General features: G+C 45.5%; 1 protein-coding gene across 3 annotated transcripts in view; it reads left to right on the top strand.

Annotated features, from left to right (window-relative positions):
* Positions 1-27,230, top strand: part of SPATS2 (spermatogenesis associated serine rich 2) — a 277,452-nt gene that overhangs the window by 148,881 nt on the left and 101,341 nt on the right. The window lies entirely within an intron of this gene.

Raw genomic sequence — 27,230 nt, 5'->3', positions numbered from 1 at the left:
CAAGGAAATAGGCATCCGTCTTATTTGAAGCCCTGTAAAGTACAATTCATGTGAACGCTGATTGAACATGTATTTTAGTGACAGAAAAGTGCACGCAGTCTCAAGTATGCCCCAACTGCCAAATACCAAACCTTTATATAGAAACATTCCCTGCCAGCAAGGTTACACTGAGACATCAGAAAGGAACTTGCAAACATTCTACACACATAAAGCTAGCACATCACCTTCCCTTTTATGCTAAACATGAACATTCTAAATTAATGATAGGATGATAACTAAGTACAAAACAAATACCATATATCACATGTTGACCTAATAGTTGAGATACAACAACTGGCTCTGGTGGCAGGAATATTCTTTCCCATAAACATTTCCTTCTCATTCCTGTGCTCCAATGCACGCTTCACTAACTGCTCTTGTGAGGGATTTCCATGGATAGTCCTAAGCACTGAATGGTCCCACCCATCTGCGGGGACCCCGAAACATTGCTTTAATATGTCTTCTTAAGTGAGGAATCTCCCCTTTCTTAATGAAGGCCTGTGGAGACACTTACGACAGAGACAGATAATGCCGCATATATGTCTAGGCTACAAAGACCCAAATCTTCATTATGAAGTCAAAAAAGGGCCAATATTTTAAAATTGAGTATAATTTAAACTGTTTTGCAAACAGTATAAATCTTCTCAAACCCTTTTTTTATGATTGAGACGAGAACGAGCAGTGAAGAGTAGCCTCATAGGCTGCCAGTATCTGGCTAAAATAGAGGCTGTGCCTTTAAGAACCCAGAGACCACCAGTTTCCCATCATGCCCAGCCTGTGGCATTTGCTAAAGTAATTTTTTCCAGTTCCTGCTGACAGGACCCTGAAGCATTGAGCTCTACCTTTTATACGTTTTTTTCCTAAGAAATGTTTTGTCCCAAATTGACGACAACACGTTTATTCTGCATCTTTTATCTGTTCCTGTAATTTTCTGACACAAAAGTGAGGCATTTTGTTGAATAAAATGCTTTCACTTTTTGACAAGAATCCTTGCTTTTGCAGGAAATAGGCTAAACCTGACCCCCATGATGTCTGTATCATCTGCATAACTTCCTCTCGTCTTCCTGCCACCTGTGACATCTGCAGGAAGTTTTCCAGGCTCACTTTGCACGATAGGGAGACGCTTTGCATGCAAGCAACAGAAGAGAGAAAAGGGCAACAAAACAGCCTGTCACTGGGGCTTAAGAGCGAGGGGAAGGTCAGTCTTCCACCAGGGCTCTACCTTCAAACTTAAGTGGACATGCAAGATCACAAGTGAGTGTTTCTAGACAGAAACAACATCAGCCCCCATCGACTTCGAGCCATCTTGTTTGCTGTCAAGGGCTGGTTCAACATTGGAAAAACTTTGACGTTTGCCATCGACAAGGCACTCATTGAGGGATTATGCGCCATTATCTCGTTGCAGGCGAATGACGTTGAGAAGTACTTCGGCTCCAAGAAGTGCAGTGCACCATCAACACTGCATGGAAGATCCACCTCAAGAGCTTAATGTTGTTGTGAGAGGTTAACATCAAAGAGTTTGACAACATTGAGAAGTGTTGGTTCACCATCGACACGGCGTGGACGATCGTCGAGAGCTAAACCTCGATGTGACAGGTCGAAGAGTTTGGCGACGTGGAGAGAAGAAAAAGAAGAATTTATTCTTCAACTGATTCATCACCTTCTCTTGTGATGTTACCATCCTATCTATCTCCTCCACCAGCTTCATCTCCTCTGCCGCCTCCACCTCATCCACCGGTGCTTCCTCCACCAGTAGCACCTCCTACTTCACCCTCTCCTCCAGTCCCCAGGAGAAAGCCAGCTCCCAGGACCCCAATGCGCTCACGGTCAAGCCACCACTGTCGTCGTCACACACCAGGACGCACTTTACTACTTCAAGGCATCACCGTTCTGGATCTCACCATAGATCATCGTGGTCATGTTCTCATCGACAACATTTCAGCCATTCCTTTTCTTCAACAGGAGACTATTCACCAAACTTAACGGGCACTCCACCACCACATGTCTCTTCGATAGGTGATATATCCACTTTTCAAGAGGTGTTAGTCCAAGGGGCTGCAAAACTAAATATACCAATTTTAGTCCCTACATCGTCCACCTCCGTGATCTTTGAGACGCTACATTAACGTTCTTTCTCAAGGTCGTTTCTTCCCCTAGTTTCAGGTCTACTTGAGCTAGCCATGGACCTGCTTTAAACTCCGGCCATTGCTAAGGCTGCCCATCCAGGCTTCAAAAGAAATACAGTCCTCCCATACAAGATCCCTTATTTTTAGGTTTAGATTCTCCTCCTGACTCTGTCGTGATCTTGGCTGCCATAAAAGTCCATTCCACCTCTCCGTCATCTTCCAGATAAGGAGAGTAGAAACGTGGATTCAGCAGACCGCAAAGTCTGCAGCACAGCTGCCACGTCAATATAAGCAGCCAGTGCTACTGCCCTCTTGGGAAGGTACGACTGGGCCCTTTGGGATTCTGTCCAACTATTTGCCAGGCACCTTACAAAGGAAAAATGGGAAAGCTTCCTTGAAATCATAAATGAGGGGGCAATGGCATCATACCAAATAATTAATGCAGCGGCAGAGTCTGCCCTCCTTTCCGCAAAAGGTTATTGCCATGGAATAATTCCGCCGGAGGAATGCTTGGCTCAGACTAACGTCATTGAAACCAGAAGCTCAACAACATATCCAAAATTTTCCATTCTTTGGTTCCACATTATTTGGCAGCCGTACTCATGATGAAATGGCAAGAATAAAAACAGAAATCGACACACTAAAACCAGTTTTAGCTGGAGAAGCCCAGGTAACAATGCAAATTGTTCAGATCCTACCAACGTCATTTTTCTTCTCGGAGGGTTCAAACCCCTCAATGGATTCCAGGCAGATCTCAGCAGCATCAGAGATCTTACCACACACAACGTAAACCATCAAGAGGACACTCTAACCATCAACCCACCCAAGGTGGTAAACAAACATCAGGCACAAAACCTTGAGTCCTCCCTTTCCCCTATTCTGCTGTCTACTCCAGTAGGGGGAAGCATTACACATTACCTGGAACAGTGGCAACGCATCACAACAGACGCCTGGGTATTGAATATTGTGCAGGATGGATACTGTCTCAGATTTACAACCCTACCACCATCCATTCCACCAAACCGGTCCACTTCCCATCTTGACTTACTCAGGACGGTAGTCAACAGCTTGTTGCAAAAGAAGGCGGTGGAACCCGATCCCAACAGTAAACACGAGAAGGACATTTACTTCAGGTATTTCCTTGTACCAAAGAAAGACAAGCACAAATTCAGATGTATGCTCAATCTAAAAGTCACCAACAAGTGGATTCGGAAAGAGAAGTTTAGGATGCTGGCTTTAGATCCGATATATCCCTAACTTCATCAGGGGGGTTGGATTTGCTCCATTGACCTTCACAATGCATACGTCCACATTTCCATCACCCGGTAGCATCGGATATTTCTCGTGGGGCACAACCGTTACCAGTACACAATACTACCATTTGGCCTCAAGTCAGCACCAAGATCGTTCTCCAGATGCATGGATGTAGTGGCAATCCATGTAAGAAAACACCGAATATCTGTCTGTCCCTTTCTAGACAATTGGCTCATAAAGGCATCCACTTCTCACGAAGCCCAACTGCATTTCAATTGGACTTGCGATCTCCTTCATTGGTTGGGTCTTCAGGTCATTCTGAACAAGTCAGCGTCAACACCAGTCCAGATGTTGCATTACTTAGGGGCCACCATTGGCACCAGTCACGCAAAGTGTATCATTCGGAGGAGAGACGCTTTTCAATCCTGCAGAAATGTCAGACTCTCAAGAAGGTACCTCATCCAACAGCAAGAGAAGTCTCATCCCTCCTCAGATCGATGGCCTCCTGCATCTTTTTCACTCCCAATGCTAGCCTTCACTTGCAGCCTCTCCAGAAGTCTCTAGAGACCAATAGGACCATCTGATGGCCATCTGGGAGGACAGGATCACTACAAACGATACTATCCCTCAAGCGGTGGTATTCTCCAAGCAATCTCCTCAAAGGGAAGCCGTTCCACCAACAGGTCCCTACTCACACTATTGTGATGGATGCGTCATTGCTCGGATGGAGAGCTCACATGGATCACCTCCAGATTCCCAGATTCAAGGCTCTTAATCTCTGAGAGATATGACATCCCATATTAATCTCCTCAAGCTCTGTGCAGTTCATCTGGCACTCAAGGACTTTCATTCATCACCAACAGCCTACTTGTTCAGACGGACAATACAACCACCATGTATTACCTGAACAAACAGGGGGGGGGGGGGCACCATGTCTAGAGCATTATCACTAGAAGTTCAAAATCTTTGAAACAGGTGGTTCCTAGCTAGGAACCTGAAGGTAATAGCAACTCACCTCCTAGGAGTCCAGAATGTTCAAGCAGACGCTCTCAACAGAGCTCTCCTCAAAAACCAGAAATGGGTCTTACACGAAGAGGTCGTTCAAAGTATCTTCCGCTTGTGGGGCACCCATTCCACAAACCTGTTTGCCACAGCAGAAAACAGAAAATGCAGCTACTTCGCATGCAGGTACCACTGTGCAGGAATGCCCTGTGGATCAACTGGTCCAGCAAATTTCTTTACGCCTTTGCGGTTCCAGTGGCTAGAAGTCGAAGTAAGGTTGCAGAGGAGTCCTGCTGGAATCTTGCATTCTGAATCTGAGGACCCACCCAAGAGAGAGACCCTAAATAGCCCTGAAAGGGAGGGTTGGTCACCTAGCCAGGTGACCACTTATCAGGAGGGGGTTCTGACGTCACCTGCCTGGCCTGGCCACTCAGATGCTCCCAGAGGTCCCTGCCAACCTTGGATTCAAGATGACAGAACCTAGAGACCCTCTGGAGGAGCTCTGGGCACCACCCCTGGGGTGATGATGGACAGGGGATATCACTCCCCTTTCAATTCTCCAGTTTCATGTCAGAGCAGGGACTGGAAGACCCTGAACCGGTGTAGACTGGTTCAAGCACAGAGGGCGCCAAATGTGCCATTCAAAGCATACAAGTGGCTTGGGGAGGCTACCCCTCCCAAGTCATGTAACACCTATGTTCAATGGCATGTGTAGCTCTAGATACACATGCTTTGCATAAGTCCGCCATTTAGTGTTGGGCTCAGCGTGTTACAAGTTGTTTTTCTTCGAAGAAGGTTTTCGAGTCATGGGTAGAGTGACTACTCTCGGCAATACTGCGCATGGGCATCGAGTACTTTGTTAGATTGTTTTCTTTCTGTCTTCTGGGTTCGGACGTGTTTCCTCGCCTCTCGCTCCGGGCTATCTTGGTTCAGTATCTTCGGAACTTCTAACTTTCTATAAAAGTCGGTATAGTTTTGAACGCATTTTTCTACTCTTATAGTCGATCCAATTGTAACTGTTGGGGTTGATTTCATGCCCTTAGGGGCAACCTCGCCCTTTTTGGGCCTACTTCGACACATTCTAGTCAAACAATGTTAGGCTGATGGAACATACTCAATTTCGATTCTGTCCTCGGTGTCACGCAAAATTTCCCTATACCGATTAGCATTTGGTGTGCAATCTGTGCCTGTCTCGGGAACACAGAGAAGAGACCTGCAGGGAATATAGATAGTTTTGCTCCAAAAAGACTCTTTGGAACTTAAGAGGGTGTCTAATGGAGATGGTGTCCAAGTTGTCAGAACACACACCTGACATTTTTTTTTTTAGACATGCATAGATGTTTTTAAAAGCAAGAATCATTACATCCAGGGTTGATAAAAAAAATTAAAAAAATACAAACCTGCACCCTCCGATCCAATTTTTATTAGAGCACAATTACCACCTAATTCTATAGTGGTAAGTGCACCAAAACAACAAGCCAGTAGCCAGCCTACAGGAGATGGTCCTCCTCCAGACAAAGAAAGTAATAAATGTGATGCAACAGATAAAAGAGGTGCCCCTCAAGCTGCCAATCACTGGAGGATTGCAAATTCATAAGCACTCCTAGCAAACTATGATAGAGCTCATTAGGACCAGATGGAAGACTTGTTACAGTATCTTCCACCAGAACATCAAAAAAGAGGGCTACAAATAGTGGCAGAAAGTCAGCCTATTTCTAATAATGCAATTAGATGCTCTACTGATGCAGCTGCAAGGGGAGTCAACACCAGCATAATCATTAAGAAATATGCATGACTAAGAGCTTCAGGATTTAAGCCAGATACAGCAAACAGTATTAAACATGCCCTTCGATAAAGAATTTATTTGGGCCAGAGGTTGATACCACAATAGATAAGCTTACAAAGGACTCTGAGACAGCTAAAGCTGTTGTATGCCACACCAAGTAGAGGCACTTTTTGTAGGCCACAATTTAGGGGTGGTTTCAAACCATCAACCACAGAACCATCCACCTCACAACAAAAACCAGGGCCACACTTCTTTAACAGAGGTTCATTCAGAGGCTGTTTTAAAGGATCTAGTTATTGAGGAAGAGGTAAATCAGCCACTCCCAGAGGTTCCTCTACCTTAACAAAACAGTGACTTCTTACAAATCCCCACACAACATACATCTCCTTTGGGAGGAAGACTGGACCATTTTTACTCACAATGGTACAACATCACCATAGATCAATGGGTTCTACCAATTATCCAACAAGACTATTGCCTAGAACTCATCCCTATTCCACCAAACATTCCCCCTCATTCACACAGACTTACTCAGGAGTATCTCACTTTATTAAAACAGGAAGTACAATCACTACTACTCAAAGGAGCCATCGAGATAGTGCCTATATCCCAACAGGGATCCGGAGTATATTCACTCTACTGCCTCATACCACAGAAAGATGGTACTCTAAGGCCAATTTTAGATCTCAGACTCCTCAGTCTATACATCCTTTCAGAACTCTTTCATTTGGTCAATCTACAAGACATCATTCCCCTACTACAAAAACAAGATTACATGACGGCATTAGACCTCCTTGATGCTTATTTTCACATTTCAATACATCTAGCACATCGAATATATCTAAGATTTGTCACAGCAGGAAAGCACTACCAATTCAAAGCGCTACCATTCGGGGTAACAACATCACCAAGAGTGTTCACCAAATGCTTAGCAGTCGTTACAGCATTCTTCAGTAGACAATACATACATGTCTTCCCATATCTAAACGACTGGCTTATAAAAGCCAGTGCAATTAAAATTTGTCAACAACATACTCAATATACCATAGACATCCTACACAATCTAGGATTCATAATCAATTACCACAAATCTCACCTGCAGCCATCACATATACAACTGTATCTGGGAGCAATTCTGAACACTCAGTCAGGATTAGCATATCCAAACGCAGTAAGGATCCAAGCATTTCACAATCTCATATCTCAACTACAATACAACCACACTTGTACAGTAAAACTAGTGATGAAACTATGAGGAATGATGGCTTATGCATAGCCGTAGTCCCCAATGAAAGACTCCACATGAGACCACTACAGCAGTGTCTTTCTCAACAATGGTCTCAGGCACAGGGTCAAATTCAGGATCTAGTGTTGTTGGACCGCCAAACTCATCGCTCTCTGCAATGGTGGAATTACACCAACACATCAAAAGGGAGGCCCTTTCAGGTCCCTGTGCCTCCGACCACAATCACAACAGATGCATCACTGATAGGTGGGGAGCTCAACTCAACAACCTCACTATACAGAGGGAATGGGACTCAATTCAACAGACTTAGCACATAAACTGCTTGGAATTACTAGCTGTATTCCTAGCACTCAAAAGCTTTTCAGATACAAATCACACACAAAGTAGTGTTAATACGGTCAGACGATATGACCACAATGTATTATCTGCTAAAATGGGGGGGGGGCACATTTATCTCAATTGGCCCTTTTAGCACAGACAATTTGGATCTAAGCAATTCACAATCATATTCAATTACTAGCAGAGTATCTTCCAGGGATACACAATCAACTAACCGATATCTTAAGGAGGATGCAGCAACAAGTCCACGAATGGGAAAATCACCCACAAGTGATTCAACAATACTAGGACATTCTGGACTCCTAGGAGGTGAGTTGCTATTACCTTCAACAACAATACTTCCAAATGTGGGAGACCCCAGACATAGATCTTTTCGCCACAAAAGAAAACGCAAAATGCCTAAGCTTCATATCCAGGTGCCCACACCCTCAATCCAAGGGCAATGCTCTATGGATGAACGGGTCAGGGATACTAGCTTATGCTTAGCCACCTCTCCCACTAATTCCATCTGATTAAAAAAAAATTAAAAAAAGAAACAAACCTCACTCACTATGATACTCATAGCTCCCAAATGGGCACGTCAACATTGGTACACAACATTATTGGACCTGTCTGTAATACCACATCACAAGTTACCAAACAGACCAGATTTGTTAACCTCTTAGCTGCTAGGCCTTCACCCCTCCCCCGCCCCCCACCCCCCTACAAAAAATAACAGCTGAAATAAAAAAAAAATTGAAATTGAGCTGAAAACAGCTGTAACTTTTTCCTGAAATGTCAGATTTTTTAAAGCAATATACTGTTATTTCTGCTGGACTCTTCTGGTTGCGGGGATATATAGGGCTTGTAGGTTCATCAAGAACCCTAGGTACCCAGAGCCAATAAATGAGCCGCACCCTGCAGTGGGTTTTCATTCTATACCAGCTATACAGCAATTAATTTGCTGAAATATAAAGAGTGAAAAATAGGTATCAAGAAAACCTTTGTGTTTCCAAAATGGGCACAAGATAAGGTGTTGAGGAGCAGTGGTTATTTGCACATCTCTGAATTCCGGGGTGCCCTTACTAGCATGTGAATTACAGGGCATTTCTCAAATAGACGTCTTTTTTACACACTCTCTTGTATTTGGAAGGAAAAAATGTAGAGAAAGACAAGGGGCAATAACACTTGCGCCTGCAACAGGAAATGCCCCAAAACACAACGTGGACACATCACATTTTTTCCACAGAAAACAGAGGTGTTTTTTTGCAAAGTGCCTACCTGTGGATTTTGGCCTCTAGCTCAGCCGGCACCTAGGGAAACCTACCAAACCTGTGCATTTTCTAAAAGTAGAGACCTAGGGGAATCCAAGATGGAGTGACTTGTGGGGCTCTCACCAGGTTCTGATACCCAGAATCCTTTACAAACCTCAAAATGTGGCTAAAAAAACACTTTTTCCTCAGATTTTGGTGCTGCAAAGTTCTGGAAGCTGAGAGGAGCCACAAATTTCCTTCCACCCAGCGTTCCCCCAAGTCTCCCGATAAAAATGGTACCTCACTTGTGTGGGTAGGCCTAGTGCCCGCGACAGGAATGGATCACACAAGGGTCAATGGGTAGTCCTTGCATGAGGGCTACTGTTAACCCTGGAGTGATCCATTCCTGAAGCAGCACTAGGCGCAGGCACACAAGCGGGGTTGTGTTTTTATCAGGACAAGTGGAGAAACACTGGATGGTAGGAATTCTGAGGATCCCTGCACATTCCTGTAGTTTCTGTGATAAAAAAGAAAGGAAAAATAGTGGTTTTAATCAACGTTTCACTTTTGCAGGGTATTCTGGGTAAGAAAACTTTGTTAAATCCAAACACGCCGCACTTACGTAGGATGCCTTGGGTGTCTAGTTTTCAGAAATGTCTGCGTTTGGTAGGTTTCCCTATATGGCTGCCGAGCCCAGGACCAAATACTTAGGTGACTGTCTTAAAAAACGAGGCTGTTTTGTGGTAGGTAGGTTGAATGTCTCCGCAATCCGTTTTGGGTACTTCCCTGTTGTGGTCACTTGCTCCCTGCAGATCCCTGGACTTCTGCTCATTGGAATGCAAGACAAATGTGTTTTTAAGCACATTTTGTGATTTCAAGGGGATTCTGGGTGAAGGAAAACTGGTGAGAGCCACGCAAGTCCTGCACCCTTGGACTCCCCTGGTACTAGTTTGTTAAAGTTAACCCACCACTCACACTGGTTGGTTTTAGCACCTCCAGAAATTATGGTTTCAAAGCATGAATACTTATCAAAGTATCTGAATATTGAAACCAAGCCTTCTGAAGGTGGGCCATAAAGCCGCGTCCAGGCACCAACGTCTTTATGGTCCATTCACACGCCATTGACACACAGCAATCAACCCTTTCATACCGCCGGCCACAGGCCCAATCCAACCAATCATTGCACTCACATTAACTTACCGCTGCCAGACAAGGGCCCATCACATTCACACGCCACAGAACAGAATAGGTTTGACTACATTTTACCACCTGTCAAGTAACTGACTCCTTCTTCCCTAACATTACCAAATGCATGCGTAACAAACCTTTACCAATGACTCCTGTGACAGCCACCTGAGGCTCAGGAAGACATGTTTTTCATGCACCTTTAACGCACTCTCTGTGCTAAATCTAACTCCTTCCAGTTTGTGGATGCAAGTTGGGGGTGTCCGAGTATGCCGTACAAAGCGATTCCTCGAACTGAGTGAACATATCTACCTTTGAAACTAAGGGAGACATGCTGGGGATTTCTCATGATGTTCCCTAAAGAGAAGGCCATAGGCTATGAAAAAGGATAGTGTTTGGCACACAGGGGAGTCCATGAGAAAGTAGCATATGTCCCAGCCGACATTATGTGCAGTGATGTGACTGTAATGCACTTATACAGCAAACTGAACATCTACTAAGTTCTGATGGAGGATGAACATGAAAAGCAGGTCAAACACTGACCTATACAAGTCATTCTCCTTCAGTGTGCTGGGATGGCACCAAAGGGTTTGAATCCATAGGTGTAGATAATGTACATCTGTACTACCTGCCTTCTACCTGTGCAATATCCTTGTGAAGGCACACCTACCATAAGCTTTCCTTACCCATTCATGTCTCTGTTCTCATCAGAATCCTGACTGATCCTGTATAATTGCCAAGTGAACCTATACTAGTTTGTGGATGCAAGTTGGGGGTTTCCAAGTATGCCGTACAAAGTGATTCCTCGAACTGAGAGAGCATATTTACCGTTGAAAGTAAGGTAGACATGCTGGTGAAGAAAGGGTACTCCATGACAATGTGGCATATGTTCTGTCCACTAGTATATGCAGTAGGGGGAATATAATTCATGTTAATTGAACTGAACACCTACCACGTTCTGACGGTGGATTTAGCTCTCAAGCAGTCCAAAAGGAAGTTCATGATGAAGTAGATGAAGTACAATTCTGTGGCTCCTTGCCTAACGAAGCAGTGGCCCATGGATATTCGGTATCCATGCACTGCCACTGAAAGGACTACCCAATGGCGGCTCAACCTCAGTCGTTTTCCCAGAACTTTGCTTTAGTATGACACAACATAAAGCAAGTAGGCATACAGAGGCCTGGTTGTGATGGACACTGGAGACAGTAATACCGACTCTCCTGCTGCTTTCCATGCTTCGAGCACACTTTACAGCGACGAAATGGACGATCCTTTTTGGGTGTTTTAGGAATGCGATCAGTAAAGTGTCGCTCCTGCAGCCTTGCAACATCCTCCAGAACATATGAGGTGGAGGCTGCTGCTGCTTCTGTAACAGCATTGAGGCTTTCAATTACAGACAACTGGAAGTCAAGGAAAGTCATGAGTCTTCCTGTGGTTGTCTGACGGTAAACAACATACGCGTTATATGTTGCCATCTGAATCAGGTGGGTAAACAGTTTCTTGTACCAAGTGCGAGTTTTACGACACGCATTGTATGGTTGAAGAACCTGGTCGTTCTTGTCCACTCCACCCATGTACTTATTGTAATCAAGTATACAGATGGGCTTGTGGACTTCGGCCCTCTGACCCCAAACCGTGATGGGGGAAGTGCTCTCATCATGAATTGTAGTGAGCACGTATACATCACTCCTATCCAAGAACTTGACTGCGAGCAGTTCGTTAGAACGCAATGCAGTACTCTCTGATTTCTGGAGCTTCTTGCAAAGAAGCTCCTGCAGGAATCCTTTGCGGTTACAACAAACTGTACCGCAGGCCACAATGCCAGCTTTGTAGAGCTCACTGAACAGCTCTCCTCCTGTATAGAAATTGTCCACATAAAGTTTATAACCTTTTTAAAGAAGTGGCTGGACAAGTCCCTGTACAATCTTACCTGTGACCCCTAACGCGGGAGGGCAACCTACAGGGTTTAGGGTAGAATCCTTCCCTGTATACACTCTCAATCTGTACACATAGCCAGAAGAGCTCTCACACAGCATGTACAGCTTTATGCCATAGCAAGCTCTTTTGCTTGCAGTGTACTGTCTGAAAAGCAGCCGTCCTTTGTACAGGATCAAGGACTCATCGACTGCTATATTCTTTCCAGGAGTATAGATCTCTGGAAACCTGGCAGACAAATGTTCCACGACAGGCCGAATTTTGAACAACCTGTCATGGTCTGGATGGTCCCGGGGCAATGCAGCAGAATTGTCATTGAAATGCAGAATGCGCTGCAGTAGCAAAAAACGATCTCTGCTCATGTATGGTGCGAAGATGGGAGTTACCCAAACCGTGCGAGTCGTCCAGTAGGACTGCAAGGTGGGTTTCTGCACTAACCCCATTTTGAGCGTAAGGCCCCAAAATATCTTCAACTCTGCCAGCGAAGTGGGAGTCCACTGGCGTGCCCTAGACCTAGAACGGGGCCCTAGAGTGCCTCTGCGCTCCCTCAGAAATTGGTCTGCACGCAAATTTGTTTGCTGCACAATTTCCTGAAGGAAGTCAACATCCAAAAATAGATGGATGTAGTTGACTAGCAAAAAGTTCGCTGTATCGACTTTACATCTAGCGTCACCAGTAAAATATGGAATTTGGGGCTGAACTAAACAGGGGGCTGCCAAGAGAGCACTCTCTCTGTGCTTGCGGCCGCAAGCACCTGCTCTCTGGGTTCGGCTAACCCAATGTTGTCCTGCTGCACAGAATGTGCTTGCGAAGGGACAGCACGGCTGTCGTCATTGTCTCCTTCAGACTCACTGGAAGAGGTGTCGTCAGATGGGACTCCGCCGACTGAAAAATCACTCCCAGATTCTGCCCCATTGTCCTCTCCCTCAGATGCTGTCTCAGTATCTGCTGTCTCAGTCTCTGAGCCTACATCAGAACTGTCCTCCGTAACCCGAGTTAGGGCTTGATCATCAGTCATCCAACGAGACGCCATCTCTGCTACTGGCTAAACTCTCCTTCTAAATTACTAGCCTACGTAGAAGGCAGATAGTCACAAAATTGCTTGTGGGTATGTTTGATGTGTACAATAGGAAATGTTGTCACCTTACCTTCGCTTCTTCTCCAATTCGGCAGATTCTCTGAAAACACTGAAAAAACCCAAAAAAGAATGTATTACTTCACCTTACCACATACCCATCATCACAGCCTTCAGCGCTGGTGGCACCCAGTGCGACAGTCATTTTTGGTGCTCTGCCTCACGTTACCTCCTCATGTAATTCCCTCAGTACCACCCAGCAAAAGTGCCGCTCATATCTCCATAGTCCCCCTCGCATAACATTTGTTTTAAAGTGCAGGCAACGCTTGCCTTTACAAAACCACTCAGCTAAATACATATAAATGTATATCCTTTGCAGCAGGACAATAAACCATTTGCGCTACTTTATGGCAACTGCCACTAGAGAAAAGACATACATGCATGCATATATATATATTTTGTGAACAAGAATCTCACCGCACTCCACGAGGTTCAAATTGACATGTTTTATTGCAAGCAACAGCCACCTACGCGTTTCGACTCTCAAGGAGTCTTGATCACGGTAAATGAGTCCCTCTTTTCTTTCATTTTTTATACTTGCAATAAAACATGTCAATTTGAACCTCGTGGAGTGCGCAGTGGAATGCGCCATGCAACAATCATTTGACCAATTTGTGTTGCATATATATATTGCATACCATATTGCGGACGCGTGGTGCAGTTTACATCCTCTGGATAGGGGATGCTCCTTTCACTCAGGGCTACACGATCTTAATACTCGCATTGATCTTATTTATTGCAGCTCGAATGCGCTTACATCGGGGCGGGGAGCTGAGTAATTGGGACGCACTATGTCCCATCACTGCCCTCTGCAACTTTGACTAACATGGGGCCATAGCCGCTCAAGTATTCGGACTTGGCACCTTCCCGCGAACGCATTACGGATGACAGCTTTAATACTAAACTGGGGGAACACATTACAGAATACTTTAGGGAAAATAAGGGTACAGCATCCGAACCCGGTATAGAGTGGGATGCACTTAGTGTTCTTGAGAGGACATACAATCAAAACACCTTACAGCACCAAGGTGGCCCTTTGGAGAGAACTACACAAATTGGAACAACGCATACATAAGTACGAATAACAGATCACATGGGACTGTCCACTCGCCACCGTACTAGCTGAGATGCCGCTAACACATGCAAATACCACCACCCAGCTTTTTAAACTGAACTATAAGGAACACCTAGCCTGCAAACACACAGAAAGGTGACAAGGCAGGCAAAATGCTAGCATGGCTTCCTAAATCTGTCACACAAAGAAGTCCCATTGCTGCTATTTGCTGGTTGACAGGCCAAATACTCAATACACAGACAGACATAAATGAAACGTTCCGCACATATTATGCGACTCCATGTGTAGCACCACCAGACGACTTAAATCCCCACGTTCTCTTGTTCCTTGAAACTCTACATTTACCACAGCTTCATACCTCTCAACGGGATGAACTTGAGGCCCCCCTAGACCTGTTAGATAGCAAATGTCGACAGATGGCCAATAGAGTGCTACTTCATCTATAGCCCCACATGCACTCCTCACCTACTGAAAACATACAACTCGGCCTATACGGAAGGTACACCACAATCTCTTTGAGAAGCAGTCCTGATTGTCTTACCTAAACCAAGAAGAGACCCCCCCCCCCCCCTACTTAAAGAATGATACCCCCATCTCTCATTACTAAATACAGACAACAAGATCCTGTGAAAGCTGTTAGCCAACAGACTGATTCCAATATCCCACACCATAGTGCATGCCAATCAAAACTGGTTTATTCCTGGTAGAAACCCTTTTCTCACCCTGCAAAGATTATTCATGGCACTAAACTGGGTAAAAACCTCTGGCGCACACCCCTGGGTTGCCTCACTGGACATAGAAAAAAAGCATTTGACACCCTTGGGGTACCTTCAGACAGTTCTCACTAGAATGGGTATAAGCCTATAATTCCTAAAATGGGTGGCTTTTCACGATAATCAACACCAGGCTAGAGTTAAGAGAGTTTGCATTATATCCGATCCATTCGTGATCGCATGAGGCACACGTCAGTGATGTCCGCTTTTCTTAATAATATTTGCATTAGCAATGGAACCTCTTGCAAGCGCACTACATCATTGCGCACCTGAATGGGGTATTAATGGGGACAGTTGCTGGCATATAGTATCCCTGTATGCTCACGACACCCTTATTTACCTACGTAGCAAGGCTGCAATACTTCCCGAACTTATGAAACACCTGGAGAGTTTTGGCCAAGCATCGGGACTTAAGGTGAACTGAGATAAGTCCCAAATATTTCCCCTGACAGATTTGATGGCTACCAGCCACTTCGCTTCCTTGGTCCCACACCATAATTAAATATTTAGGGGTGCACATCTATCATTCAAGTAAAGACCTTTATACAAGGGAATTTAGGCAAATATTTAGCCAAGGCGAGGTCCTCACTCCAATTTTGGATGTCACTACCACTCTTCCCAATAGGGAGGGTACTTTCTCTAAGGTATTGATGCTCCCTAGATTCCTATATTTTTTCTCTGCTTTACCGTTGTGGCTACCCACTAGAATATTTAAGGACATGCCCGTCCTTCTTACAGCATCAATCTGGGGATGGGACGCAGTAGGGTGGCATTATCTAAATTATATGCCCCTGTCGAAGGCGGTGGACTAGGTGCCCTGAATTACAAATACTACTATGCAGCAGAACAGCTGCAATGGCCCATGCGCTGGACAGCTGGTCAAAATAAAACAGAAATGGGACCCTGGTCCGCGGGACCGTCACCCCAAATACCGAATTGGGTTTTAGGCTCAGAGACTCGGATACCCGAAAGAGGTGGCAACACCTTAACGAAAGTGGCCAAATCCTGTTGGTCAAAATATCTACAGAAGTCTAAGAAGGCAGTCTCATGCATCCCTGAACTTCCCCTCTGGGTACTACCCAACTGTTCTATATTACAAGCACGGTCAGGCACAATGGCCTGTACGGAAGCAGGCATCACTAAATGCGGAGATATGTTTGCAGACAAAAACCTCAACACATTTGACAACTTAACAGATGATTATGGGATCCTACAAGGCTCTTTCTTGATTTATGCTACCCTCACTCGTATCCTCCATACAATTTGGATTAAAACTCATAATGAGCCTGAAACTTCCCAACCCCTTCAAATATTGTTGACATGTGACAGGACATCACTTGTGACACAGTCACCCATATCTGTAGAGTGCTACATGGAGAAAAAAAAAAGACTTTTCTGCATGCTTTCTGGAAACGAGGCTTTAAACATCTCCATGACTAACAAACAATGGACGCAATGCATAGCGATCCCTAAACTGATGTCCATAAACTCTAGGTTAAAGTACACACAATTAAATTTCTCACACCACTCATTGCGGCCTAGATCGCCTGTCCACCAATTACCCTGAAATGACTGACTCTTGTCGCCACTGCCACACACTGCAAATTGTATAAACTGTAAACTGTAAACTTTGCACTTGTATAGCGCACTACTCACCCGTTAGGGTCTCAAGGCGCTGTACTCATACCGCTATGGAACCCTTCCTGGCTTTTCTCTGTGAGGTGCCCACTCCAGGGTGAAGCCAGGCATCCAAGCGATGTTGGGGCCGTTGTGGAGATTAAGCAAGCTATTGCCCAGAGTTGCAGAGTGGGACTCATTAATTAGATTAGGCACTGAGGCGAGAATTATCTGGTCCAAGGGAATTGAGCCCAAGACCTGCCGAAGCGGGACTTGAACCCTGGTCTTGAGCCAGATCTCTGCTTCAGGGTCTGCCGCTCTAACCATTGTGCCACACTTCTCACACGTATCAACATGACATGCCCACTTCTAATGAGATAGTGGGACGAGGTGACACAATTCATATCAGATACAGTAGGCACCACGATCCAAACGGACATTGGGCACTGCGTAATGGACTCACCTACTGTACAGCTGCTTGCAAACTGATCGACAAATTAATTGATCTGGTAATGGTGTTGGCTAAACAGAGGATTGCCATGTGCTGGACTCCTCAGCATCCCCTCCCATTCACACATGTCTCAGGGATCTACACACAAGTATGTCTGAGCAACACACCCTATGAATCCATAACTCAGGCAATGTACCAAGCACAAACTCCCTGGACTGGCAAAGCTATTTAGAAAAGGTAGAGGCGAAGTCGGACATCCAACCCACTTGAACACCATACTAGCGTACAATCACTGGACAAAAGCAGGCCGCCAACCTCCTCCTTCCTTTATTTATTTAACTATGTTCTGTAATAACCTCGGATTCCATGGAATGACACAACATAACCTGACTAAATACAACATCAGCATGCCTACCTCAGCTGACGACATGCATACTTGCTGCGACAAGTAACCGACCTCATAGCAATGAAGGGGTACAGCTTTCTCTCAAGATGGTGATGTTTCCCCAGGCCTACCACCCCTCATTCAGGGAACTCTCCCCTCCGACACATTCTCCCTGATTAGAATAACACCCTGCCTCCACCACAAGAGTCAGTAGATATCAAATGAGAGCAGTATGGTATTCGATCGCATCTCTCTTACTCTTCGTCTCATGGTCGATGTTTGGTTACTTCGCTTAAGCAGGTGCGGGTTAACCGTGGCCCCACCCAGGCCTCACCCTTCGGGGCCTTCTCCTGTCTCTTAGTCATGTCTTCCACACGTGCCTCGACTACGATTATATCGGTGGCATTCAGATATTGTCCTCCCTGCCACATGAAATATCCTTGGACCCGTCTCCATCAGGACCCTGCCCAAGCTAGGGTCAGTACACCTAAGATGGATACAAAATATTAAGCCTTCCCTACTGACCACACTTACATTCATGGCCAGCTCCTGCCTGACTCTGGTTGTCACAAATGCTCATAAGCGAGCTCACTCCCAGTCCAGCGATGATGCCTCTCCACTTGAGAAAGAGAGTAAGCGTATAGCTGCAGCGGGCAAATGGGTGGGCGCCCAATTGGCCACCCAATGGATTAATATGGAGGTTATCGCTCAGCAAGTGACTGTTAAACCTCACAGGAATTATGTCATACTTTGGATTATTTGAAATTTGAAGTGACTGGTGATCACTTCGTATTTCCTTTTTCATGAAAATGTAGAGTAAGGGGAGAGGATGTGGCATTATGGTCCTTTGGATCTGGGGTCCCAGTTTCAAGTCTCAGCGTTGGGGCTAAACATCCTGTTAGCAAATCGTTTAATCTTGCCGTGCAAAAAAGAAAAAATGTCCTTGTGTAATGCAGCTAGTGCTCATGTGAAGGGCTTGAATGCCTTCAGGTGGAGTTTGCATTACATAAAACTGCAACAAACAAAAAAAAGCGGTAGGAATCTACTGTATTTTCCGGCGTATAAGACGACTGGGCGTATTAGACGACCCCCTACTTTTCCTGTTAAAATATAGGGTTTGGGCTACACTCGCTGTATAAGACTACCCCTCTTCCAACGCACACCAAATAAAAATTTAAAAACATCAGATTTGATTTTAACATGGTAATTTTAATTCAAATGCTTATGACATGCAGGTACTTAGTAGGAAAACTGTCACTTATAAACAGAAGGCTGTTTGTCATCAAACATAAAACAGTGCAAGTGGAATAGCCTGGAGCACATGCAGGAATACGTGCCTGTCCAGACAACTGCCAGCGAGGATTGCGGCACACGGTAAGGACAGCTCAACTCACGGTTGACCAATCAGCTCTGTGTCCACAAGTAGCTGAATCTTGTGGGATGCGGAACCCATCATACGCTTGGAATCGATTCCCAAATGCAACGCACGGTGGCTCAGCTACAGGGCGCCTGTCCCTGAAGGTTGCAGTAGACCGGCGTATACGACGACCCCCGACTTTTGAGGAGATTTTCAGGGGTTAAAAAGTCGTCTTATACGCCGGAAAATACGGTATTTACAATTATGCAATATCAGTAATTGATGACTGACTGTAAGTCATTTAAGCGTCAACACAATGCGCTGGAATACCCGAATGAGCCCTTCTAAAGCAACAGTCACAATCCGTGTCAGGGTGAACCTTAAAACTTACTAAATTAATCTGTGCTTCACCCTCTGGTAGCTTGGCACAAAAGCGGTTAGGCTTAATTTATAAAGGCCATGTGTAAAGTATTTATGCAGCACACAAACAGTAATAAAATTAACACAACATAAGAAAAATCCCACACCAATTTAGTAAAAGAGAGTAAAATCTAATTAATTGACACCAAACAGACAAAAATATAATTGGTAGAACCAGAAATGGGCAATTTTAAAGATTTACGGTAGGTACTGTGCCTGAAAGCACAAAGTGCCACTCACGGTCATCTGGGAGCATTAGATCGGGAAAAGTCACAATTTCAGGCTGACCGCTGGCGAGAGGACGTTTGGGGGGTGGGGTGTCCTACCAAAACCTAATGTGGGGAAGGCTCGCTCGCTGAAATTTAGATAAGGTATTACACTTGGCTTTCAGCAATGCCAGTTGTGGATGTGGGTGGAGAGAATAGAGAAGTAGGTGGAGAAAGTGGGTTTGGCCGTCTAAAAAAAAAAAAAATGGTCCCGCACTTAATATTTCACAAATTAAGCACTGCAGGGCGTCCACATCTTACCTTAACTGTACAACTGGCTGATCAAGAGTTCCACACACCAGCAACGCAGCAAACACACATAGACCACTATAGACCTTCGCAAACTAGGAATCACCTTCAACACCACACAATCCCTCATCCAACCCTATTTGGGGGCTATTCTTAACTCTGTGGTACGCATAGCCTATCCAAACCCTGCCAGGGTCCAGTCTTTTCAGCTACTGCTACCTCTTTTCCAGCCAAATCAGCAAGTCGCAGTCAGATCAGTCTAATGCCTCCTAGGCAGATGGCCTCCTGCATTGCCATAGTAACCCAAGCCAGGTTAAACATGTCTGTTTTAGGAATGCCTTGCACAACAGTGGTCTCAGGCAGACAGTCATTGGTCATCTACTGTTGATCAGCCGCTGGACTTGTGGCTCTGTGCAGTGGTAGGACACCTACAACCTCTTGCAGGGGCAGCCTTTCTTCAACCCTGTTACAGTGGATGCCTCCCCTACGAGTTAGAGTGTACACTTACAGTATCTCACTGTCTAGGGACAGTGGAAACCCAAACACTGGGGCCTCTAGCCCTCTATAATGTTTTGCAATTCACCTAGAATTGAGGGCTTTATTTATTTTTTTACCTCACCTGATAGTCAAGTTTGTTCTTGTCTGAATGGACAATATGACAGTCATGTATTATCTTTAGAGGGGGGAGGGGCACATTCTCTCCACAACTCTCCGAGAACATTTGGCAGCGGGCTCTCCGCAGCAAGCCAATGTGCTAGCAGAGTACCTTCTAGGGATCAACAACAATTTTACAACCTCCTCAGAAGGATGAGGCAACAAGTCTACGAGTGGGAACTCCACCCAAAAGACCTACTCCTCTACTTCCTGAGATAGGGTTTTTCTTCAAATAGCCATGTTCGCCACAGCAGAAGTCTCCAAATGCCCAAACTTTGCCTCCAGGTTCTTACAGTCCAGCGGCAATACAATATGGATAAACTGGTCAGGGATATTTGTTTAAGTTTTTCCACCTTTTCCTGTCCTTCAGTTTGTGTTTCAGAGGCTTTGGCAGACGTCCCTCACTCACATCCTGGTGGCTGTCACATGGGCCCAGCCATGGTTCACCACACTGCTCAAACTGTCTAGGTCCGCAAAAGAGAGATTCCCAAACTGTCTGGGCCTTCTCACGCAGAACCATGATGAAATCAGGCACCCAGCACCCAGGTCTTTCAACCTTGCATTCTAGCTCCTGAGGTCATAAAATTTGGGTACCTTAATCTTTCACCTGAATGCATGAGCCTTCTCAAGAAAGCACGCATACCTACCACTCGGGTCTATGTGGTCAAGTGGAAGAGGTTTGTGTACTATTGTCACTCAAACTATATTGATCCTTTTAAAGTGCAGGACACTGTCTGCTGCTTACTCAACATGCAGGTTTATGGTCAAGCCTTCACTTCCAAACAGCTACACCTGGCTGCCTACCTATAGAATTGACAACACGTTTCTCTTTTCAAGATTTTGGTCATTAAAGCTTTTATGGAGAGTCTCAAGAGGGTGATTCCTCCCTGGGTCCCATTGTCCCCAGCACGGAATTTCAACATTGTACTGACAAGACTCATGGCCCTCCATTTGAGCCCCTTCACTCATGCCCTCTTCAGTTCCTCTCTTGAAAGATGGCATTTCTGGTTATCATCACTTACTCAGGCATGTCAGTGAGCTTCGAGCATTACCCTTGAAAGAACCCTTCTTCCAGGTTCATAGGTATAGGGTTGTCCTCTGCACCAACCACGAATTCCTTGCTAAGTTGGTCTCTCACTTCCACCCTAACCAGCCCGTTGAACATCCTGTATTTTTCCCACAACCTGATTGAGTTGTGGAATGGGCTCCCCATACCATAGATGTAAAACGAGTCCTCATGTACAACGTTGAGAGTACCAAACCATTTAGGAAGACACAACTTTTTGTTGATTTCTCCAAACCTCATAAAGGGAAGGCTTTATTCAAGTCAGGCCTTGCTAGATGGATTGTTCAATGCATTCAGACATGTTATGCTAAAGCCAAGAGGTCTCTGCCCACTCAGTGCTTAATTTGTAAATTATATAGTGCTGGTGCCGAAGCTCTTGCTCAGGCGTCCAAAGCCAGTGCCACCAAACATCAGTCTCTTTTTGAGACATCCAAAGCCAGTGCAACTAAACATCGGCCTGCTTACTTGAATTCCAGACGCTCCCTGCACCTTTTTCTAACTGTTGCTTGTTGCTGCTTTCTCCCTTTGTGACTCTTTTACCGTCTTCCTCCATCTTTCTGATTTGTGTGTTTTATCTGTATCTTGCTCTTGTCAAATATCTGATGGGGAAAAGTAAGTTCTGGTCCCCAGAAACAAACGCCGGCTCACATCAAGCACTATACCCAATCCTTCCAGAGCCTACTCCACTTGGAAGAAAGGAGCCTCTATGGCCTTCCTGGGAAACATCCCAATAGCTGAGATATGCAAAACAGCTTCTTGGTCCACACCACACACTTTCACAAAACATTACTGTGTGGATGTGCTAGCCTGCCAACATGCTTAAGTTGGTCAGGCAGTGTTCCATACTCTTTCAAAACTGCTGAAACACCCTCAGTCTAGCCACCACTTTCTGGGAGGACTGCTTTACAGTCTATGCACAGCATGTGTATCTAAAGTCTCACATGGCTCGAATGGAAAATGTTACCCTGTAAGCACCTCTTCGTGGCATGTAGTGCTGCAGATTCACGTGACCCCCCTCCTCCCCGAACACCTATGGTAGTTACAGGGTCTTACTATCTCTTTCCCCTATTTTGCATGGACATCTCTTTATACATCACTTTGCTTCACATTCCATCCTCACCCACTGTGCGGGAAAACAGTCTAACTATGGAGCCGATAACCATGTGCATTACCAGCAAGAAGAGTCATACTTCCTCATGACTTGAAGACTTCTTCGAACAAAAATAACTTGCAGGCACCCAGGCCTAACACTACGGTGAATCTACAGAAAAATATACCACGGACAGATGCTTACAGGGTAAGTGACATTTTCTTTCTTTACCATCACCACCTTCTTGAACTTGCAAAATCTGTTGTGTAACTATTCTGCTTTCTTCATGTTCACTAGATCACCTTCCTTTACTTTCCTCTTTCCCTGCACATATCACAAACTCCCATCCAGCTTGTCAGATAAGTCTGCTTCATGTCCATCCGTTCTGGAGAACAAATGTTCCTACCCATCTTATCCTGGTGCGCCAGATGGTATGTACTTCCTGCGGGATATATCTGAGAGCTTGTCTACCCTCTTTCATGCACCAATACTAGTTGAAAGTGCAGTTTAATCATCCTGTTAAAGCACTCTGGGGCCGTGGCTATTGTGATAATACAGCAATGTGATTTAGTCACATGGGTGTCAAATACTGTTCCATCTCGGCCAGCAACTGAGATCTGTTGTCTATCAGCAACTCCTTGGGATAGCACTCTATTAAAAACATACCTCAAAAACCTAACTAAACATTTTGTAGTTCTACGTTTGACAGATCATATCTCAGGTCACCTTGAATTATTGTCCAGCATAACCAACACATACTTGTGAGTACCATCCAGAATCCAAAATAGACCAGCAATATAACGAGCCAGCTTACTTAAAGACCATTAAGACGAATATACATGACCATATGTGACTTGTAACTAACTAGAGGTGCATCATAATTTCTTACATAATGTTCCATATCTCTAATTAGAGCTGGTGACAAAGTCAGTTAATCTTCCACATGTATGGAAATATACATCTTATTCCATGGTGAAGTCCCATGGTTTGGGCAGTCCTTCTTTATAGTATCCTCGCACCTTAACCAACACCTTGACCACTTCTTCTTATGTCCATAATTTCTTTTAAAAAGCTCCCCCCTATGAAACCACCTCAACCTACCTCACAAAGTTCACTACCACTTCATAGTCCCCTTCATCTACACCACAGAGGCCTTAGCTACTAGCAGACTCAACAGTAAATCTGCAGTTGCATTTGTTTATCCCTGGTGTTGACTCCAGTTTATGAGAGCACTCTTGCAGAAGACATATTGCAATTTTGAAATTATTGGTCTAGCACGCCCTACTCCTAGTAAAAACATTGACCAGGGGCTGGAGGTTAAAATGAAAGGTACATTTTATACCTCATGTTCGAAATGGGGTCTCTAGTTGGCAGTCGGTTTGAACCCTGTCCAAGTAGGGACCCTCACTCTAGCCACGATAAGGGAGATAACCGCTCAGAGAATCCCTGCTCACCCCCTTGGTAGCTTGGCATGAGCAGTCAGGCCTATCTCCGAAGCAATGTGTTAAGCATTTGCACATAACACAGTTATAAATTAAAACACTATAGAAGGACACGACACCAGTTTTAGAAAAATAGCCGATATTTATCTATATAAGACGAGACCAAATATGATTAAAATCCACCATACGGTAATAGATATATGAATTCTGCAAGATTTACTCAAAAATACAGTTCCTTGAAGTCGATTAGCTCCACCTGGGGCTATTGCAGCATCGTGATCAACAAATCCAACAGTTCAGGCCGGCCGCAGCGTGGCGGGCAAGCTACGATGTCAGGAAGACCCGCAAACAGTACCTTGGATTTGCAGGGCGTTGTGATCCTCGCAGTGAGCTTCGGAAAGCGGCGTCAGTGTCCGTTCCGGAGTCGGTGCGTGGGTTGTAGGGCCCTTGAAGTCGCACGTGTTGCGGTTCGAACTCCGGGCTGATGAAGTCAGGAGCACTGGCGTGAGTGGCTGCTGTGCGAAGCGGGACAATACAGGCAGTGGCTCGGTGACGGCGTCCAGCAGTGTCTGTGAGACCAGGGCTGTGGTGTGAAGCGGGCGGTGCGACATGCAGTGTCACCAGGTCATGGTGCAGCCAGTAGTATCGTCGTTGCCAAAGTGCTGTCCTCGGTAGGCCCAAGCCAGCGGTGCGGTGCGGGACCGGACGGGGCTTTGTGACCCTCACAAGCGGTGTCCACAGGCCACGGTGCGGGCAGGATGCCTGTTGACGACACTGGAGTCGATGATGCTGGCGTCAGTGGACCGGGGCTGCAGTGCGAGACAGGACGGTGCTTCGTTTACCTCACGAGCGTTGTCCACAGGCCACGGTGCAAGCAGCGGCGCCGTTGTCAGCATGAGCGGCAGCGTCGAGGATGCCCAGGCTGGGTGTGAACAGGCGATGCCGGAGTGCGAGGCCCACAGGTCGCGGTGCGAGCAGCGGCTCGGTGAAGTCGTCCGATAACAGCGTCAGTGAGACCAGGGTCGCAGTGCAAAGCGGGGCAGTGCGGCTCTGTGCAGTGACGACAGGTCATGGTGCAGGCCAGCGGCATCGTTGGCGGCAGTGCAGTGGTTTCTCCTCTTGAACAGCAGAAAACACACAGTTCCCAATGCTGCAATTAGAGGAAACTGAAGTATTTGGTGTCCCTGAGACTTCCAACAGTAGGCAAGCTCTACTCCAAGCCCTTGGCGAACTTTCTCAAGCAGAACACTCAGCAAAGTTCACCCTTTGAACTCTTTTCAGGCAGAAGCAGCAACTGCAGGCCAGTCCAGCAAAGCAACCCAGCAAAGGGACCGTACTCCTCCTTCTGCTCTTCAGCTCTTCTCCTGGGCAGGGGTTTCTCTTTATTACAGAAAGATTCTAACAGTCTGGGGTTTTGGGTCTTCTTCTTATACCCCTTTCTGCCTTTGAAATTGGCAAACTTCAAAGTAAAGTCTCAAGTGTTTGTGAGATCCTTCCTTGTCCAGGCCAGGCCCAGACACACACCAAGGGGTTGGAGACTGCATTGTGTGAGGGCAGGCACAGTCCTTTCAGGTGTGAATGACCACTACTCCCTCCCCTCTAGCTCAGATGGCACATCAGGATATGCAGGCTACCCCGCCCCTTTTGTGTCACTGTCTAGAGAGGTGCAAAACAGCCCACCTGTCAAACTGACCCAGACAGGCAATCCACAAATAGGCAGAGTCACAGAATGGTTTAAGAAAGAACATGCCTACTTTCTAAAAGTGACATTTTCAAACAGACAGTTTAAAAAACAACTTCACTAAAAGATGTATTTTTAAATTGAGTTCAGAGACCCTAAACTGCATATTTTTATCTGCTCTCAAAGAGAATCTGTGCTTTAAAGACATTTAAAGGCAGCCCCCATGTTAACCTATGAGAGAGAGAAATGCCTTGCACATTAAAAACCGAATTTGGCAGTATTTCACTGCTAGGACATGTAACACACGCTAGTATATGTCCTACCTTAAACATACACTGCACCCTGCCCCTGGGCGACCTAGGGTCTACCTTAGGGGTGCCTGACATGTAGTAAGAGGGAAGGTTTAGGCCTGGCCAGTGGGTACACTTGCCAAGTCGAATTGGCAGTTTATAACTGCACACACAGACACTGCAATGGCAGGTCTGAGCCATGTTTACAGGGCTGCTAATGTGGGTGGCACAACCAGTGCTGCAGGCCCACTAGTAGCATTTGATTTAAAGGCCCTGGGCGCCAGTAGTGCACTTTACTAGGGACTTACCAGTAAATCAGATATGCCAATCATGGATAAACCAGTCAACAGTACAGTTTACACAGGGAGCATGTGCACTTTAGCACTGTTTTAGCAGAGTCCTAAAGCCAACACAAACTGGTGAGAAAAATTAGGATGAAGGAGGCAAAAAGACTGGGGATGACCCTGCAAAAAGGGCCAGGTGCAACACCTCACATGTAGGTTCTAACATTATGTACGTCTCACTGACATGCTGTGGTTTTATGCTGTATGTGAGAGTAGCTTGCCTAAACGCCTCAAAATATTCTGGATGCAAAAGCCACCACCTCTTCACAGCCCTCATGTTCTTGAAGCAACACTGCACCTAAGTCACACCAACTTGCATCTTTCATTACACTGCTTTTATCATTTGTGGAAAACGACTTTTGCTGGATTGTCTTCAACCATGTCATCTTTTTCCTTATAAAATGCTAATTCACATTTCTTATTCCACTCAAGTCTTTCATTATCCCTAAGCAGGGACTGCAAGGGTGCCATTTTTTAGAGCAGTGTGGCACAAGTCTTGAGTAGAATGTGGCATAATCCAGAAATTACCAACGCTGGTCTTCCGTAACTGCACTGGTTACTTTCTTAATGGTTTGCTGCAAACATTCCTTACGTTCAGGTCACTTTCCAGAGAGATTATTTTGTAGATTGTCTACACTAGTAGTTCTTAACCTTTTGACTTCTGTGGACCCTCACATAATCATTACTAGAACCCAAGGAACCCCCACTGAATCATTATTGGAATCCGGGGACCCCGACTGAGTAATTACTGGAAGCCAGGGACCCCCAGCCTCAGCGGTTTCGATGGTTTG

Source organism: Pleurodeles waltl, chromosome 4_2, assembly GCF_031143425.1.
Source record: "Pleurodeles waltl isolate 20211129_DDA chromosome 4_2, aPleWal1.hap1.20221129, whole genome shotgun sequence".
Lineage (NCBI taxonomy): Eukaryota > Metazoa > Chordata > Amphibia > Caudata > Salamandridae > Pleurodeles > Pleurodeles waltl.
The sequence above is the reverse complement of the archived record's forward strand: the minus strand, read 5'-3'. Positions and strand labels throughout refer to the sequence as shown.